Source organism: Platalea leucorodia (genome assembly GCF_965183815.1).
Source record: "Platalea leucorodia genome assembly, chromosome: 16".
In the NCBI taxonomy this organism is placed as follows: domain Eukaryota; kingdom Metazoa; phylum Chordata; class Aves; order Pelecaniformes; family Threskiornithidae; genus Platalea; species Platalea leucorodia.
In genome coordinates, this window is record NC_138838.1 from 4,342,844 (window position 1) to 4,361,194 (window position 18,351).

The 18,351-nt window shown below is 42.2% G+C and overlaps 1 protein-coding gene across 1 annotated transcript in view; it reads right to left on the bottom strand.

The window, feature by feature from the left end:
* The window catches only part of SPNS2 (SPNS lysolipid transporter 2, sphingosine-1-phosphate), a gene marked incomplete at its 5' end in the record, with an annotated part of 138,798 nt that overhangs the window by 82,430 nt on the left and 38,017 nt on the right, over positions 1-18,351 (bottom strand). The window lies entirely within an intron of this gene.

Here is an 18,351-nt window from a genome sequence, read left to right on the forward strand (position 1 = left end):
TCCAAAGGAACGGTTCCAGCCTACAGCTTACAGTCCGCCGCTTCCCTTGTGCCTAAACCGGCACTTGCCTGACCCTGCAGAGAGCTGGTTCTGGGAGACCAGCGGATAGCCAGCCCCGATGAACATCTTCTGCAAGGAAATAAATAGTGTATTTGCTAGCAGAATGTCTTCTGTGGCTACACAGCGTGTTTGATTGGGGGATTAAAATTTACACATGAGAACATTTGAGGAGGAACAGACACCACCTCTCCCCATCAATTAAAAAAAAAAAATCTTGACACCTGGGTCAGTTCCAAAATCTGGTTCATTACTTGGCGGCCAAAAAGAGGGGGCAGGAACAGGAGGCTGGGGCAGAGTTTGCTTTCCATGGCAGTGCCATACAAAAGGCATTATTATTATTAAAATTATTGCCTAAGACAGCATTAGATTGCTGACACTTAGGAGCAGAACCCAGAAAACGAGCTTGTCTGCCAATGTTTAAACTCTGCTTTTGCATTTCTTACCGTTCGGAAATGAATGATTAAGTAAGTCAAGGCCACTTTTGTTTTATAGCCACTTCCACTTTGAGCTGTATTTCTGCAAAATGCTTTTAGTGTGGTTTGATTTAGACTCCTGACCAAAGTCAACAGAAGGACTCCCACTTGATTCAGTGGGCATTAGAGCAGAGTTTTTTGTTTAGCTATAACTGCTTACAAATCCCCAGTGACAGCAGAGATCAGAACCTCTTTACCAGTAAACACGTTTTAGTTCTTGTAAGTTTACTGCATCCCTGTAACATAAAAGGTTATTACTGGGAAAAGTACAGAGAGCATCAAAAAGAACTGTCAAAAGGACGAAGCTGGTCATTTTACAGTAAAACATTAAACATACTGGAAGAGAAACAACTGATGTGGGATACAGAAGAGATCTAGCACCACGAGTAGCATGGAAAAGGGAAAAACCGAATCACCTTCTCTCTTAGAAGACTGACCAGGTGGCATCAAATAAGACCGGCAGCTGCAAAATTCAAATCAAAGGAGATATTTCACGCACAAAACTTAAGTAAACACTGGGATTTTATGACAGGAGGCTATGGGAGCTCAGAGTTTATGTTATTTCAAAACAGGATTGGACAAAGTCCTGGAAGAATACTAATGTAAGGACTGTTAAAGATAACTCCTCTAATTTTGAAAGGCCTCAGCTTTCCCGTTGATAGGGTATACCAGGGAACGATCACCATAATCTTGTCTGTTCTTTTCTTTTTTTCCCCTATATATGTGCTATTTATCACAACCAAAGACTCAGTAATATACTAAAAGGACCTCTGGTCTGGACTGGTACAACTATTCCCATGTTATTGTGAAAAAAAAATTAAAAATTTGGAAGAGAAAATTGCAGCTGCATCATTTCCACCAGCTTGATTAGGTAATGGCTTATTAACATGTTATTGAGTTGCACCTAAAATTATTTCTAAAAGCTGGAACGTGGTTCACAGTTACATTTCTAAAAGCTGGAACGTGGTTCACAGTTACACTTCTAAAACCACAAGCGACTTTTTACCTGCACATGCACACTCACAGGGTAAAGTAATGAGGTACCCAGTCAGTTAACAGCAGCTTTGTCCTCTTGAAATTTCTCTTTCATTTCACTTAACTGGCTCTGACTGTTTGAAAACTTTGCAGGTTAACAGAGTGGACCAAACGAGTACATCATCCCTTCTTGGCTGCAGCCTCGCTGCTCATACAATGCGTGACATGGATCGGTTTGCCATTGTGCAGCGAGTTGCAGGAAAACCTTATTAACTTAGCGAGCCAATTAGGATGGATTTGTATTCATCCTGGTCAGTCCTGAATTAGACACGAGATCCCAGAGGTACAGAGACTGCTCAATAGCTTTGCAGCACTGCAACATCAGGAGCGACACTGCTACAAGATTGGTTTTACCTCAACGCAACTAAAATACACCTAGAACAATCCTAGCTGCTGTTATACAAACAGCCAGTAATCTGCTAGCACTCACGAAAGTCTGCATTTGAAAGAATAGCAGTTTTGCTTTTCCCTTTCTGTGCAGTTTTCCAGGACGTTCCGCCCCCGTGCCGTCCATCTGAGAGCTTCAATCCCAACTCGGGCTCCAGCAGGGAGGAGGGCTGCTCTCATTTCCCAGGAGGATGAAGCACCTATACCCAGGGCTCAGGGCAGGAGAAAGGTGTCTTGAGAAAAGCATTTAAATAACCACAAAACCAAAGGACTTTTATTTTGTTCAATTCCATTCCTGTACTTGAGATCTTTCTTTTTCCATTGCAATTATGGAACCAGGCAAACGCTACAACCGCATTCACAGAAGCCTTTGGAAAGCAAGGTGAGATCTTTTGAAAGAACTGGTCGGCCTTTCCCTTGTGCCAGCACTAGAGCTTGTGTGGCCATCTGGAGAGCAAAACCAGGGGACTGTTGAGGACTGAAAACTAACCTTATACCTTTTCTGGCAGGTTCCCTGATCTACGGCACGGCAGTGCACGTGCCAGGTGGCCAGAAGCAAGCCAGTTTCCTTAGGGCAGGAACAGCTATGTGGACCTTTGCCCATAAAGCTTTTTTGACCACAGAGTGCACTTAAACACACCAAGAAATGACAGCCTAAAGCTGATAATGCAGAATAATCTAAATCCCTTGATCCTTGAAATCTGCATTGAGTGCCATGAATTAGATTTAACTAGCAATAAAATACTTTAAATCTGTTATTCTCTTAATAGAATGATACATCATTTGTATGTGGTATAAAGAGAAATTGTGTTCCTTGTTTCCAGTTTGAGATAGAAGGGGAAGACTGTTTTCATCCTAAAATGAAGAAATCCTTCTTTACAACTGCAGCACTAATCCTGCATCCTACCTCAACTAACATTTTAATTTCCAATAATTAACTACTGTGCAATAGGAGTTATTCTGTCTCAAACAGAAATCAATCTCAAAACTTACTTCCTGCAGGAATAGAGAACAGGAGAGAGAAGAAGCACTTTTAAAGTATGGTGTATTACTAATAAATTCTTTGCTACATGTAATTTACCAACAGCAGCAGCTTCCTAAGAAAAACACTGCAACAGGAATTGCTTCCACTTCTCTTTAGAGTGGAATCAAGAGCTTCTCATGCCACGGTACTCACAGAAGCTTGCTAAAAGAAATGTTCATCTGACACGTTCTTATCCCAGAGCTTTAGTCAGACCTCAGGTTTATTTGGGTTTGTTTTTAAAAGGAAATTCACAAATAAATGACTATTCCGCAGTAGGAATGCCTTGCTAACCTCGACACATGAGTTTCTAACAGCTGCTGGTTGCATTTACAAAGCAGGAGAAATCCTGCAGTGACCAAACATACCTCATAAATATGCCGTACCAACAGCAGGGGCACAGGACGGCTAATTCAGTTACACTTCCATTACGGGGTGAGGGATTCGGGGAAGGCTGGTGCACAGATGCTGGTCTTGCTGGTAGTCTCGGCCAGAAAGAGACCCTCGGCCATCGCCTTCCACCAGAGCCGCAAGCTCAGGGGGGTTTTGCAGCTATCGGTCCCGAGAGCTGTGCTGGTGGGAACCGAGGGGATGCCGAGAGGGGCAAGGAAAAGCAGTATCAAAGCCATGCAAATCTACACGGCTCTGCTCTGGGAACGCAGGGGACACATTTCTTTGCTGGCATTCTCCCCAGGCAGCCAGTGGGACTGATTGATTTCTTTTTAATTATTATTACAATTCTTTAGGGGGCTGTTGTACCATCTATAGCGGGCTTGGCAAAACACATGCTCCCTCTTTTGAAAGGAAAATGGCCATACTCTCATTTTAATAATGCAATTGGCTATCAACTAACACAGCACTGCCAGGCTCATTACAAACATTTTCTACTCTGGCCAGGACAGAGGTATGAAATGAGACTTTGCTCTCAAGCTTTTAATGTCTATCACTGACATCCACCAAAGCTGTCCTACTGAGAGTTAAAACTGAAGACATACCTGCAGATTACATGTTCCAGAAATTGCTCGGGAAAGCATTTAAACACAGGGCAAATGGACAGGAATCGCTTTGGGGTTAATGAGAGACCTCCAGTGCACTCCAGACCCTGCTTCGGTGTTAGCACCGAAGTGCAGGAGCAGAGCAGCAACGTCTGGACAGGGAAGGACGAGGAACCAGATTCATAATGTGCATCTGTACATGTGCAAATAAAAGTGTGGCAGGGTTTGGCAGGCAAACTCCTTTCACACCATTCTGCAAAATCGTTACCTTTCCAATCCAAACCACAGATCTGCAAGAGTGCTTTTAGCAGACCAGGAAAACGGCATCTTTTAAAATCAATAAAACCTCAATAACTAAGAAAATTATCAATCTGAACAGAAAATTGCTGATTCATCTCTGTGTATTGTAGCTAACTTCCTTCACAGGGGTCAGTTCAGATCTTTCTAAACTTCTAAACAGACTAACTTCACCCTGGGCTTATGCTGCCTGCCTCTAATTATCTGGAGGAAGGCAAACATTTGTCAGATTAAACTGAATTTTAGGGGATGAAAATACATTACCTCTCATCACAAGAACTTCAAGAGGACATCTGAAATACCTGATTTTTATTCACTTGCTCTAAGATGCAGGCAACGAGGGGTATTGCTCTTAAAATCCTGCCATCTGCAGCCTTATACTAATTCACTTTGTTAGGAATAGAAATCACCGTGGAATGCGAATATGCCAAAATCCACAGAAGATATGGATGCAAAAGCAAGTGTGGGTAATTGTTTTTGTTTGATGCTAATCCAACAGCCTGGGATTGTCTTATTTTCCTCAAAGTTTTTCCTCCAACTTTCCCCTCTCCCAGAGACCTTAGTGCTCGATATAGATAGCTTCATATTTATTTGTGGAGGAAACACATACCTTTCTTAACACTGCCCACCAAACCCTTACTTCTAAAAAGCTGCTTGCTGGTCACAGAGGGAATTTCAGTATTTTGCCCTGCTCAACTGCCTGCTTTTTTCTGAGTTGCCTGTGAAATACATTAGTGTCTCATGCAATGACAGTTCTTGGTATATAAGCTACCACCCATCAGGGACTGGACCAAAACCACGCTAATTTTACAGAGGAAATTTCTATAGCGCTGACCAGGTTTCCATTCAAAGCAGCAACACAGAAGGAGAGAAAAGCATCTCTCGATGGAACCTCACAGTTTCTCCTTAACAGCAGTGTCCATCTTTCTGCCTAAGGCATTGGCAGTGTATAAATAATAACAAGTCCCTCAATAAAAGATCTTTCATGTAACCTCAGGAGACCACTTCATAACGAGAACAATGGCAACAGATCAGAAAACCATGCGGCCTTGCATCCTGTCTGTGACAGCGACAGCAATCAGGTCCTTCCGAGGAAAGTACACAAAAATCCGACACAGGCAGCCGAATTACTCAGAGCATGGCTTAAGCCCTCCCAAGAATTGCAATGTCTTATCCACACAAAGATCTGGTCTTTTAAGTTCTGGCACTGACAACGCTCCTTGTGGCATTCATTTCCATAAGCTAACTCTTCACTGATGAGTTTTTGGAGTGCTTTCCAGCAAACTGACCTGTACTGATTGTTTCTGCATTATGAGGAAAACATGCGAAAAACACACACCCTACCTTTTCAAGACATTCATTACTTCATGTGCTTTTACATTACGCCCCCTTATTTTTTAAGAACGAGCAAATTAATAATACAGATTCTCTTTAAAACTACTCCCGTAAGAAGGAAGTGAAGACGCGCACGTGAAGACACAATGCGAGCGCAGGCAGGGGCCGGGGCGGGCTGGCTGAACTGGACCAGACACGTCGGCCAAGAGCGTCGCGTGTGTAAATGCGCTTGCTGTCTAGTTTCATTATGAGTCGCAAATTCTCTAAAAGGCAAGGAAGAAACCATTTGTGCTCTCACTTACCCTGTACCCTGAACTAATTCCTATTTGTTTTATTACCCCAGTCCTTACACTTTCCCGGTCACAGACGCTGTGTGTTTGGACAAAAGCAATTTAGCAGTAGCTGCAAGGGTCAGGAAATAAAACACTGAACCACTGACCTAGGCCGATTACCAGTACAGTGCAGGTCAGGGAGGAGTCTGGATCTACCAGACAGCAAAATCTACCTTTGGCAGAAAACAAGGCTCTCAGCAGTTACCATGCTGCTTTCTCTTACTGTTAAAGTACACCAGGTAACTCCACCTATGCTTCTCTTAGGGACTGGCATCTAAACTACAAGAGACAGGCTTTCCAGACAGCCACCAAACCCCACCATCCTAACCAGATCCATGAGCAAGCCAGAGGCATTAGGAACACGATCTCATGACATCCAGGATACCCTCAACTCCCCCAGCTTTGAGAGTCCAGCACGCTTAGAGGGAGTCTCATCATCATTTAAGAAGCAGTGGCCTGAGCACAGGATAGGGGCCATAAATACCTCCTATCCAAGTCCACACGATGCCCTCGGCGCTTAAACAACTCTCTGCCAGGGTACAGAGCCACAGGCTTATCCATCTACTTTTTCAAGTGCCAGCAACATTTCAGTAGGCTTTTGTACCACAAAGTAAACACAAAGAAACATTGCTATTGACTGCAATTTGCAATTACGTATTGACTAGTAGGACAAGAGAGCTGAACAAACAGCAGGCCACAAACACACACCTACAATGACAAGCAGTCTTCATCCTACAATGAAGAGGGATCACAGAATACGTAAGGAAGCCTCTCTCACAATTTTAAGTGCCTAGGGCTATTTGACAGAAATTATTCGCTGATTCAATTTTGCTGGCAGTATTTAGAAATGCTCTTGCCTCTTGCCGTTACAAATGGCAATTCAGACAAAGAGCAAGTGTTTCAGAGTGGCTGGGTGGCCTTCAAAAAGGGATAAATTCATTTAAGGAAATACTGATGTATCCCAATGTTTAATTTGCTATGGTTTGTAAAAGTAAAAGGATCATAACTACACTGGAGAACAAATCGGGTCTACGTCTGCCTTACAGTTGTTATTTCTAAGGTTATCACCCACATGAATTTCCAAAGTGTCATCCCTGACTTACAAAACCACTTTAATACCGAGTTGAACCGCAGCTCCAGGAGGGAGCTTTGCAACTAAACTTCCATCTGTGGATAAAAGAACACGACCTCTGTAAAAGATCCCAGGGTCAATAGTAGTTTCAATAGCCATGGTGCATGACTGGACCCTGTTTTAAATAATCCCTCATTTTAAATTTCTTCTGACTAGTGTCTTTCTGGTAGAATGAGAACCACTGGAAAACAACATACTGAAATGAATGCTGCAATGCGCAAGGTTTGCAAATGCAATGCCTTCATGCATCATCAATTGCATTAATGGAAAAAAAGGAAAGACAGTATTTAGTGAATCCAGGGATTGTTAATGTATTAAAAAAGCCCATTTCATCCAGGCCTAATATGTAGAAGGGGATACTGATGACTGACCAGTGGCCCATCTGAAGTCAGTTTGTGTTCAGCACCTATTCCATTCCCTTCCCTAGAGACCACACCATCATAAATGTCCCAAGATGCCAGCTGAGCTTGGTTATTAGCAGTCCGATACAGCCAAAAACTGAACCTTGGGGGAAAACCTGCCAGCAGTTTATTTGTCTGGTGATTAGACAAAGGAGTCTAGTCTCTGGACTACAAATCCATAAAGAACAAGTTCAGTAAGCACAAACAAGAAAAACTAAGAGGTCTTTTATACACAATGCAAACATTTTCTCAGCTCAGTGTGTCATATACGGTATTGTCCAAGTCATTGGAAGGTATAATATTAGCAGCTGGTAGGAATATCTCACTGGGGAGCTTTTAGTGAAAATTCAACATCCATTGTATAATATCCTGTATTATTACCTTTGCTGCCATAAAAGATCCTCAGTGAGAACAAGGGCAACTTTGGACAACTTGCTTTTCAGGAAAATCTGTTCTCTCTCTCTCTGCATTTTTTTCGAGAAGTATTTTCTTTTAATATTTTCTCTTTGTCTTGCCACCCTCCCCCCAAATATGACACATTTTGTATCATACTTGCTAATAATTTGCCATCTTATTACATCCATGGGTTTCAAAGCAGTTAGCACGCAGCACGATTGCTGTGTTTGCCAAAAAGCTGGAAGTAACTGAAGGCTCTGGATGGGCTGAACAGCAATGAAAGCACCCGCACCTCTCGGCAGGCGATGCCAGCTGCCGGAGGCAGGGTACTGCGCAGACCCACGCCGCAATGGAGCAGAAAGACCTCACCCATCGGCAGGTTAGATATACATTTGTGGATTTAGCCTCCCTCATCTTGTGAGGAGCTGGAAGGTTGTGTTTCCAAAGCATGCTGAACTCTCTTTCACTTCGCACACCCAAACCTGAAAGTCCCTTGGGAACAACACGGTAATGACCTCTGTGCCCAGGACACCGGACAGCACGAGAGCCAGAGCAGAGCACTAATCTACTGGATTCCACTTATTGTAGCCACAGCTAAAACATCTGTCCCTTGACAGCCACTCTGTAGCCAACAAACCCCAAGTACCTTCAGCATAACAGCCAACTCACAAGGCTGGTGTTTTGACAGATCGTGACAGATACTAGGGAAGCTAAACATCTTGAAGAAGTAGGTTTCTGTATAAGATCTCATCACATTTTATACGAAACACGAAAAAAATAACCCTTAGAGATAGATCCTCTTTCTAGGCCCGCATGACTAAGCAAAAGCAACCACATAGCTGATGACAGTTTTGGCATTTGTGAGCTATAGCAACATAGTAGTACCTTGGATTCGTTCCTGCGAAGCCCTGCTTGGGGGGGGGGGGGGCATCATATGGGCAGCATCTTGACGGTGGAAGATGTCAATTTAAAAACAAAAGCAGAGGGAACCAAAACAGCAAAAATTATGAGACATTTTCATGTTCTTGTTCTGTAATTTTACCTTCAAGTAGGTTGATAAAGGAGGTGGATTTATCTAGTCAAACATTTGCATGGTTCTCACCATAATAACTCTTTACATCAGCATTTCTGAACTAATGTCTATTTTTAGTATCAGGTTTTTTAAAGGATCCTCAACTCAGTCACTAATTTTGAGCTTGCAATTTACCCTGGAAGCATTTTGCTGGTACAATTTGTGCCACTTAACTACTTTGATTTGCAGGCACAATTAGTAAGTTAAGCATTTATATATCCTAAACTACACCTGTAAAATGGAAGGCTGCTTTTAAAAACAGCCCATATGCTTAAATTGAATGCAACTCAGTTCAATGACACATGGCTCTCTAAAGCACTCTGCACATTCCAGAGTAAGGAAAAAAAAAAAAAAACAAACCACCTCCTTACTTTTTTCCTTACTTTTTTTTATTTGTGGCCAAGTTATTCTTTAACTCACCCATCTTTCTTACGTGATTAGAATTAGTCACAAAGGCTTTCATGAAATAGTGCCTTTCTTCGTCAGACTTTGTCAATGATTTCTAGTGCTCAAAAGGTGTGGCCAAGGGCACTCAGGCACTTTTATTGTTATTTATATTGCCAGGTAGGTTGGCCAAAACCACAGGATGCTGAATATACAGGCATGGAGCTGACAGCTAACACCATCAATTGCTGTGGTGACCAGGAGCACTCAAATCCCAGGGTGGGTAGAGGCAAGAATAGAACCAGTAACTGTGATTAAGGTGGAACTAAAAACAAAGAATTCGGAGCATATTTCAAACATCCTTCAAGGAAAACAAAATAAAACAAAACAAACCCAACCCCCTAAAAAACACCAGACAGACAAATCCTCTGAAAATTTTACTCGGCCAAAACTCTTAACAAGGTCAGTTTTAAGAAGCACTTCATCACAGGCTTACAGGGTAGGTGATCGCCTTGCCTCCACAAACTAATGATCTGGAGAGAAGAAAGTGCCATGAGCGGAACTGTAAAAAGAATCAAATCTCAAACTGCTTTACCTGTACTGCCTCCCTAACCCACTTCCAAGTCTACCCCAATAGTAATTTATTGTAACCATCCATTTAAAATCAGTGTAGCTCCAAATAAGCTAGTTAAAGTTATTATAACTTCTTATTTCTTTAAGGTAACTCTTTGCAGGAAAGGTATATTAATATTAATGTTCTCAGTTCAACACTACTGTCCCACAAGGGAATAAATTGGAGTTGCCACATCTCCAATTCAGCTCATCTACAAAGAGCAAGGAGAATGATGCAGTAGGAGAATATGTAAAATAAATCTTGCTTCTGTAAACATTCGTGGATGAAAAGGTTAGAAGGAGGAAATGGTTAAAACTGTCCAAAAGTCTAATTAGGAACAACCTGATGTATAACTGAGTAGGGGAATAAAGAAGGTCAGAACTGAACTTTCCCTGGAAACATCCTTTCCACTGAAAACCAAAGCACTTCCCTGCTTGCAGCAGCAAAGAACACAAGCAGGTGTGTGAACCCCTCCTCCTGCTATTCATCCCATCAAATAACTGTTTGTTTTTCATCCGAGATTTAAAAACTTAAGCCATCCTCAGTCATTTGACTAAAACTTGAAGACAACTGAAGAGAGTTTTAGCAAAAAATGTTTATGTACATTTACATTTTTTTGTGAGAACTAACTTTGAACTGAGGTAAGTAATGGACTATGGTCAGTAATGTTTTCCCTCTGGAAACAGGTTCCCTTCATAATCTAAGCAGAAAACTGGTCTTTGCTCTATAACCTTACATCAGCATATAGGAAAAATCCTGGAAAATGTGCACATATTGGGGGTAAGGGGAGAGCATTGGGAGATTTCTTTTAAATTGGTGCAACGATATACCATTCATGCAATTCAGACTTACTTGTGTTAATAGGAATCTAGTTCTGCAGGCTGGTAACACTACCGAATACCATGAGGAATGTTCACTTTTTATGTAACTGATACCCTGCAATTAATTTTCCAAGCCAGGTATATGTGCCTACAAATGAGTCACTCCTTCTCAAGTGTGTATGGGTCTATACACGGGAATCACGGCAGCCTGTACTGAAATGTAGCTGCTTCTGCCTGGAAAACACCACCTGCTTCAGCAGCTTGTAGCAGTTAAAGGCTATGGTTCCCAAAATGGTGTTCCATAAGGTAAGAGCAACTTCTTTGCAGCCAGCCACACGGCAATATTACTTTTATAGTGGTCTGATGATAAATCACTATAAAAATTCAATTGTAAGGATGCAGAGTGATCTGGTACTCAGCCCAAAAGGTTTGAGAAGCACTGGTTTGGAAGAAACTGGAGCTCAAGACAGGACATTAGAGAAGCAAAATGATCGCATGGACTGGCCTAGGACCCCAACATTCCCATCACTACAAACACACCTTAGTACCTCCCAGAGCCTACAAGACGCCTGCTGTATTACAACTAACATCAGTGCTCTTTGCTCCATTGCAAGACAGCACCTTCAGTGCTCCAGAGCTCCTTCACACTCTGTCAAGACTATTTGGTGTATCCAAATGATCTCTCTCAAATCAAACACCTCCTCCGACAGCTATGCTTCCAACTATACTACATTAACTGGGAAATCTCCCAGCGGGCACAGACCAAGCCTGACCTCTTTATTGCCTGATCTCAGATCCCTGTATGAATATAGCTGCTTACACTTTTCACAACACAGTATGTTGCCCTGCAGAACTGTAGGTTTGTGCTCTAAGAAAATGAGAGTTCTTCAGGTGTGGGAGGCAAGACAAAACCAAAACAATGTTAAAATAAATCTTGTAAGAGAGAACACTTATGGCTCCCCTGGGATGAAGCATATCAAGTATAAAAAAATGTACTATAAAAGTTAGTTCTATTTTCTTACTCCCAGTTCATAGAAGACCCTGATCCAACTTCCCTTAAAGTCAAGGCAAAAAAAATCTTCCCCTCTGGGCTAACCCTTACCTTTAAATTGGGCCCAATGGCTATCAGTAGCAACTGTATGCACGGATTTAGGTCAGAGAAGAAATACAGGGCTCCTTCTGATCTAGACCATATACAAACACTCCTCTGGTCACCACACTTGAAAATTAAACTTACAGGCTCAGTGAAAAGCAAGAATTAAAGCTAACACTTACTACCAAAAGCTTTTAGTGTCACTGCAGAGGGGGAGGCAAAAAAGCAAGCTACTCCTGAGGTATTGAACAGAAGTACACACCTCTCTTCCAGCAACTGGTAGCCATTAGATGTCTAATAATGGCATTAAAATAACTGTTAAGGTAACTCAAACGTTCATTTCCCCCTTTCAAAATTCCAAATATGGTGTTAATGAAAAAAGCAAAGGCAGCAAGACTAGCCCTTCTGAACTATTTGTGCATGAAACACACAGTACAGTGCAGACGCCTGCTACGTGAGATTGCCTCGCTGGCATTAAGAGGAAGTTGTTGTTTAAAAGAATTACACAATACCAACAAAAATCCCATCTTCCACTACAAAGAGCTTGAATGAAATTCTAAGGTTTGAGCACATGTGTAAGGGGAGATGGACAGGCTATGTTAAAAACTGTTAGGACTTTGGGTGGAATGATAACTACTTCTCTAAAATCTGTGGGAAATCTTTCCCCTCATTATTATAATAAATTACAGAAGCGAACACAACCTTGGCAAGAGGTGCTTGAACCATAGCCTAAGAGGAAATAGGTCAACATCTGCTTACAGAACAGACATGCCACAGGCAGCACAAATGCAAGTTTCTCTTGCAACAACCGGCCCAAGGACCTGCCCTGTCTGAAAGGCCAACAGTTTGGACAAACCTTCCTTCTGCAGAGCAGAAGAAGGTAGGATGTGAAAATGAATTGTTATGTTGTGTTAGTGGCCATGCAGTATCATAAAATCAAGATATTAAATGAAGACAAGCCAGTCTGGAGAGTTTACCTGTTCTAGTAGCCTGCACTCACTTGCTGACACATACAACAAAAAGACAAAGTGCAACACCGGCTCAAGCATTTACCTCCTATCAGCAGGAGGCAAGGACATCTTCCCCCCCTCCCCTGCCTCTTCTCCCCCACCAAAGATTATTTACTTTGCAATCTAGGGCTGTCCAGTGAGAGTGCACACTATAAATGGCATTTTTATAGTTTGGTCCTTGGTGTATGGGGGACTGGGCTAGGGCACAACGACATTTTCCTATAACCTGCTCACTGATTCGAGAAAATACTTTCATTCTTGATTGCAGAGGGATTTCCAAATAGCCTTAACTGCTTTCATGAATCAGACCCTCAGATTGCCATGACTTCTTAGTGTATCAGACACCATTCTAGCACACAGGAAAAAAGGACTGTTGGAACTTGTAAAGGACTTATGTGGGAAATAATCAGGCTCTGGACTATCTCAACTCACTCTACCTTGATAAGTAAAAGACCTACTCTTGCCACAACACTAACTGAGGCACACTGAATGCAGAGCCCTGCTTTTTCATCCTTATTGCTTAAACTGGAGCTGTCCTATACGAACTGTTTAATCCCTAGTTCAGTGGCATGCTACAGAAGACTGGAGAAGTTCAGAAAAAATGATACAAAATCAGATATGGAGGGGGAAATGGGGAAAAAGATTTTGCTCACTGTTGATACGACTTAGAGGAGCTCCTTCTGGCAGAAAGAGAGCTCCACCTTGTCCTGGCATTCAGAGCCCCAGATTGCCAGAGAAGTAAGCTGGATTTAAGAATGCTTAGCATGGCTGGGGGAAGGGAAGAAGACAGTGGCAGGACCTGCTCTGGGTAGGACAGGGCGGTCCAAACCATTTGCAGCCATAAATCAAGAGCAGCAACTACAAAGCATTCTGTCTCGCCTTCTGGATTGCACACCTGAGATACCAGGGCCTTGGGAAGCGCTCTGGTGTAAGAAGTCATTCACTCAAAAGGAAAGCCCATGAATTTTAAATAGAAAACAGGAAAGTGTCCTGAACATGAGTTCCTCTGTTCTAGCAAGAACAGTTAAGCAGGGGCAGTAGGAAGTGAAAGATGAAGATTTGATTCAGTTATGCATTTCACAGATGAGGAGCAAGACAGTATCTATTCAGGTAGAAGCAGATGGTAGAGAAGAAAAATGCAGCACCTGCAGCTCATGTAATATGCACATATACAAGGTTAGCATCCAGAGGAGGTGGTCTCTGTGTGGAATAAATAAAAAATGTTAGAGCATTATAGGCTGTCATCATAAGCCAATGACAAGAAGATGGGAGTCAAAGGGAGTTGAAAGAAAAACCTTCAATTTAGCAAGTCTGATTTATCCCATCATTGCACTCCACTATGTCAAATCCCCTACTCACTGCACATGCTTGTAGCTCGGTTGGTACAATAACAGCACACCAGAGCTGCTAACGTATTTGCAAGGTTGCAGTCTAGTGCAAGGTTACACTAGGTCGGCTCAAGACACAGCGGAACTCGGGTAGGTAAAGGCTTCACTTTTCAAATGAACAGACGTTTTAGCTGGAATTGACCCTTACAGGAAAAATGAGGCCACAACAAGACTTAAGAAAGTACCTGGCATTGCTAGGCTTCCTGGGAAACCAGGGGCTGCAAGGCATTTGGGAGAATGCGCATCTCTCTCCATATGAGAAGAGACAAGTTCTTTCAGAGCTCCAGTTATCTGTAATTATTCACCTTTAACGAGTCCTTTCAGATCTCACACTTAATTTCCTTGCTTCTGACCTTATGGTATAAACTTTTGGTTACCAGGGTTTCCTCTAATGACATCCCCATGCTCTTTCTGAAGCCAGACACTTTTCCCCTCTGCATTTCAATGGAATCCTTGCCACACCCTCCATTTGATGCCTCACAGTCTCCACTTGCAGAAGTCCCCACTCTTTTATGTGCCTTCCCCTGAGCTTGAGCTGCCTAGGCTAGAAGATTAAGGTGCCCATTAACAAGGACCAAATCTCTGGGTCTAAGCGTTAACCTAGTTGAATGCTGCATCTGCAGGAACTGGACCGCAGTTCTCACCCTGGCTCTGCCTCAGACCGGCTGTGTGACTTTGGGCAGGTCATTTCTCCCATCTGGCCTTCTTGGTTTCCCCATCTGTAGAAAAGGGCAAGCCTTGTTATCCCTCCCTATATAAAACATGCTGAGATCTACAGAAGACAAACTGTATTGAGAGCCAGGCACTATTATTGTTAGAGCTCTGGTGTGCTAAATAGACACTGGCAAGAGACACAAAAGCAAAATAAATCCAAGAGCAAGGAAAGCAGACAGAGCAATAAAGCACAAAAAAGGAAGAAAGAAGGGGGGAAAAAAATCTAGTGAAAACCAAGAGTACAGCACTGGGGCACTACTCCTGTGGTCTCAGTATATATGGAAGGACAACACTATTTTGAAGCAGTTCTACAAATCCAGTTGTCCACCTTCTCAGTCTTTGTGTTTTTAGAGGCCTGTAGTTTTGATGAGTCCAAATTGCTGCTCTTACCTACCTCCACACGTGGGAAAGACTTTTTGTATGGTTTGGCTTGCAAATGTATTGACTGACTACAGCTGTACAGCTCAAGTAGGCAAGGAGGTGCTCTGTCACCTTTTGAGATCAGCCAGGATTATCCTTTCTCCAGCTGGGAAAAGCAACCAGTAAGAAATGAAAAGCACAAGAAGGCTTGGATGCAGACCTGTACGACAGTTAAGTGAACTTAACTAATATTTATATAGCTGCATACGTAGTGCTTTAAAAAGGAAGATCGGCACAGAATTATAGCATCATCAAGAGACAACTGAGGCTCCAGAATCAACAGTTATATGCCTGTTACTCTACAATGCTACTGGGGAAGCAGCAATTGCAATCCATCTGTCAGCGTGTCCTTTGCTGTCACAGGATCCTTGCTGCAGAGACTACCACGTCCTGCTCCTTTCCATTATGGATGAGGCTGGAGTGTCCCTGTGATTCTTCTGTGCAGGGAGTTAGAGTTACCACTCTAACCAGTTTTCATTATATCTCCTAGGCAAAGAGCAGCTTGTATCTTGGGATTAATATAAAAGACGACAAAAATTCAGATTCTGTCTCTGCAATTCCTAAGAAAGCAGTCACCTTTGCTTTCCAGAGAGCAGCAGAAGCTGAGAGTGTATGAATTGGCTTTTGAATGTTTGGAGTGAGAGAGCTATGAGATTGGCTGTGCCTGCAAAGAATGGGTTATGGTATGAATGCAGGGTCATACGTTGCCTTTGGTGGATTTCTTTTCCCCTTGCTGTTTGAGTTTTCAGTACCATCTCTTCCTAAAACCGCGTGCAGCCTTGTTTCTCAGTTAAAAGGATTTTCTTTATTATTTTTAAAGCCTGTTTGATGAGTGATATGAACTGCCAAGTGAATACTACATTTCACTCCCCCTCATTAACATTGTAAATTAATTTAGGACTCATTTAGATGCAGAATTAACAACCTGAGAACTAATCCACTCTTTATTCAGAGGACATATTCAGGATGAGCAGTCTTTCGTCTCACATCACTCAATTAGTTAGCAGGACCATCTCTTGGGAATAAGATGGTATTTCTGCATCTCTGCTTGCAAAGGAACTGTTCAAGGTTAAGGCAGAGGTCTGGGGGACATCAGTCCTGGTCCCAGCTCTACTATAGACTTCCTCTGCAACCTTGGGCAAATGCTTTTACACTCTGCATCCATTTTCCCCAATTTATACAATCTAGAGAGGTCAGACTCAGAGAACAGACAAAAGATTAAAAGCAGTGTTTATGATGGTTTAGGCCTGTGTGTTTTATTTCACCAGGGTTAAGAGTACATGAGCCACGGGCCAGCTGCCAACACAGAAACTTGTTAGGCTAAAGTAATATATTTAATAAGTTTTCACTTATGTGCCCTTACCCTTACTTATGTGAAATGGTGTTTTATTTTGTGAGCACTGTTCTCCTGTGATGGCACCGTGACTAATACACTATTATCTATATAGCAGGGGCAAAGTCAATCCCTCGGTTTTCAGGGTAGAAAAAACAACAAAAAACAAAAAACCCAAGCAAAAATGTTGCTTTTCTTAAAGCAACAGTTACCAGTTACAAAACAACACAGTCAGCAGCAATCTTGCAATACCTCAGTGACACTCTTTTCAGATGCCCTGTACGTTTGCTAGAGAAATAAACAACATTTCTTGCAATTAACAAATGAAATGCCCTGTTGGAGCTTAGCTCTTACTTGCTGTCAGCAAATCATCTGCAGAAGGATTTCATCCACTGAGGGGAATGAAGATTAAATATATGCTTTGGCAAGCGTCGTTTTCCACCATAATATTTTCTTGAAGGCACTTCGTGTCTAATGATACATTGAGGACCTGTTCCTCTGAGAACAATAAATAAATACAAATAATTGCTGTAGAAAAGAGCCTGACGGACAACCAGTGCCACTTTGGGCATAACTGATTGATGCTACTTATAACCAGCAACACCTGTAAAGCTCAGGCCTTCTGTTCTGGACATGTGCTGCACACATCAGCTTAGCTGAACTCTGCCATCCCACAAGGAGAGCATTTTTAAAGCCCTAATACAAACTGTTGTTAATTGTTTGTGTTGCAACATTACCAAGAAGCTGTAACCACAGATGAGGACCCTGTGGTGCCATAGGTTGCAGAAAACAAGGGGGAGGAGATACTGCAGTGGTTCGCATAGTTTGAAATCAAAGGCCAACTGACAGAGCTCCAGACCATTCTCACCTCTAGTGTGATGACAAAGAATGAATGATTTTGTGCACTTTATTGTTGGCTACAGTTTCACGGACAAGCTCCTGACAGGCATTTGGTATCCACTGTGATAGCATAAGAAAAAAAACATGGGAAAAAAATGTCTTTCTGGCACACTATTTCTAATCCTAATTGAATTCTAATTTTTTCAGAGATATAACTGTTCCAGTGTAGTTCCCTCAGACAAATGACAGTGACAAGACAACCACAGCACCACAAATCTATGACTCCAAGTAATAATTCTGTAGGAAGTTTCCAACCAGACTGTTTATCTCCTTAAAATACTACATTTGCTCTCTGGCTAGTCCTTTCAACTCTCCATAAAGATCAAATGTGCTGTTTTAACTACATGAGACTGCTACTCAAAGTCATCAAACCCAGCCCATTGACAAAGGCACTCCTCTAAACCACCTCAGGACTAGAGGCCAGAAAAGCTGGGTCTGTCCTGGGGCTGTACAGCTCTGTCTGCAGATGTCTGCAACATTAAGATGTCTGCTACATTAAAAGGACATCACAATTGCAATAATCCTCCTTTCTTGAATACAAGGAGAGAAGTGTCTGAAGCTAATGCCACCCAAATCATAGGGATATTGTTAATCCATGAGCTACCATGAATGCAATGATTGTTAGCCTTTCCTGCAGTTTTCATCCTCAGGTACTTGTCCTGATGAGTTTTACATTTTCATGCCACACTGTACTCCCAATTACTGTACATTCAGCAGATTCTCTGTAGAGCACATGAAG